Raw genomic sequence first — 2500 nt, 5'->3', positions numbered from 1 at the left:
TAGTGCTGTTATTTCAACCGTTTATCCTTACAATCACTAAGCTTTCAGAAGAACACTCCCAAGAAGCATACCGTTTATTTACACTGAATAGGACATCTAATTCCTAATATAATTTACGTCCACAGTGTACATATCAAGCTGAAAATCCTAGTACGAAATGTTCGCGACCAGATGAAAATATTGAACGACATGCTAGCAACCGTTCGCGCAATTCATGATGACCAGCACTTTTAACTTTAACAGGACTTTTGTCTTCGTCATCCACCCCCTTTGCACCTCAAGCGTGACTGCGCAGTTCTGAATTCTTCGTCTGTTCTCTCCATCTATCTGCTATTATTTTGATTATACGGTTTATCCATTCCATATCGATTAAGTGGATTTTTTTGTTTTCGTATTTGGTAGATGAAACAGTTTTTGAGATACTGTCTTTTTCTAGGGAACGCCCTAAAAAAAGAAAAAAAAAAGTTACAGAGAAGCAAGACTACTAAAGATAACAATAATAAAAATATTACTGATCCTTTTTTGACTGTTTTTCTTTGTAAGATACGAATCTTCTCGTGGTTCCGTCTTCCATATTCTCATTACATTTCATGTATTCAGTAACATATATGAAAGTTGGTACAAACAACCCTATACGTTTACAAGCATGAAATGAAGGAAAATCTCTTCATTATTCTTCAAGGTCAATACTTACGTTACCATGATTTTTTTTTCTTTATTTATTATTGATAATATCCTTCATGACTTTCATTTTCTGTTGCACAAGGACCCAACATTTTCGATAAACCTTTTATGTACCCAAGCTGCATCATTGCATAATAGTGTCTCTAACTCTCTCAGCGTTCAGTTATGTTGCTATGCACAGCTTTCCTCCTTTATGATTCGTCTTTTGCATGAATAGTTATCTTGTCTTGTTATACCTTGTTATGTATGTTATATCTGCAAAGGTATTACATCTAATGAAATATTTTCTTATAAATGCAGCCACTTAGCTATATATCAGATCATAATTTGGTACTGATATCGCATGTTGTATCAGCAACTTGTCACATTTAAATTTACTCAAAAAAAGAAAAAAAAAAAAAAAAAAAAAAAATCAATCCCTGGCTAATAGATGAATAAATGGAAATAAGAAATGTGTTCAACAAATGATATGAATGAAAATTAATAATATATTTTTTTTCTCTCGATATTACAACTTTATGAATATTCTGATGAAAATGTTATGATAAATGTTTAGTTATTTATATATGGTACATTCTCCATCATGCTCTTTCTACACAATAAAGTATTTTCCGAAAGGTAAGGTGGGCTTGAAATTATATTGACAGAAGTACAAAGAAAAACAAATAATTCTAATAGAGGAAAAATAGTAAGAGATAGGCAGGTTTCTACTGTACCTCATCTTATGTGTACACACACACACACACACACACACACACACACACACACACACACACACACACACACACACACGTTATTAATTATGTCTGAATTAGGATTGACTGCACATCTGATCGGCATGAGAAAAAATGTTAGAATCATTATACAAGAAAAAAAATGAATAAAAATGAAATATCCAAACAAATAGATGAATAAAATGAATTATGAAACGAATAGATGCATGGGTATATGTAGAAAAAATAAGAATGCAAAATGCAAAAGACGTTTCGATTATATAGAAATACGCATGGGTAAGTATTTTACGAATATATATTGTGTGACGAGGTGTAGGAATCACAGACAAATTTTAGTTGTTTTAGTCAATACCATGTTAAAAGTATGGGGTAAAAAAAAAACAGACTATGAACTCCCAAAATATGATGGAAATTAAAACGCAGAACAACTGGTCGTTTTACAAGCCCCGAAGACCAAATGCACATGTCAGGAAATGTTGGATCTCATAGGCCATGCACAAATTTTAGGCCAGAATGACTCAGTACCTTTGGGCATTAACCGCTGCTGCCCTCAGTTCACGCATGAATGATTTGCATTGACGGTTTTGTGTATTTTTCAGTGCACTTGGATTACTCCTGCTATATATCTTTTAACTGCGGAGTTAGTGCAGGTCTGAGAGATTACTGCAGAGTGTGCATATATTTTCTTTCCTTCTCTCTTTTTGTTTGCCTGGCTCCCTTTTTCTCTCTGCCTGTTTCGCTCTCTCTCCTTCCCATCCTGCCTTTCCTTCCCTCCTCTCTCTCTCCCAACCTCCCTCGCATCCTGTACCCCATCCTCCTCCCCCATTCTCTCTCTGGCTCCTGTCAACGCATCATTGCAAAGGATAAAAAGCGACTCCTGGCAACCATGTCCTTCTGGGATGACTTCCTCCGTCCTGCCATTGTTCAGCCCCTGTTCATCAGAACTTCCTGTGAATACAGATCTTTGTTTGAACATTTTTCTTATTCTTTAAGCTTCTTTATTACCCCATTTATTCTCTCTATTTTAATTCAATTCATGTTCACGACAAGTTGTACCGAACATGAACCTCGAGGAAGATGGC

The sequence above is a fragment of the Penaeus chinensis genome, chromosome 40 (assembly GCF_019202785.1).
Source record: "Penaeus chinensis breed Huanghai No. 1 chromosome 40, ASM1920278v2, whole genome shotgun sequence".
Taxonomy (NCBI): Eukaryota; Metazoa; Arthropoda; class Malacostraca; order Decapoda; family Penaeidae; genus Penaeus; species Penaeus chinensis.
This window is presented reverse-complemented; position numbering follows the sequence as displayed.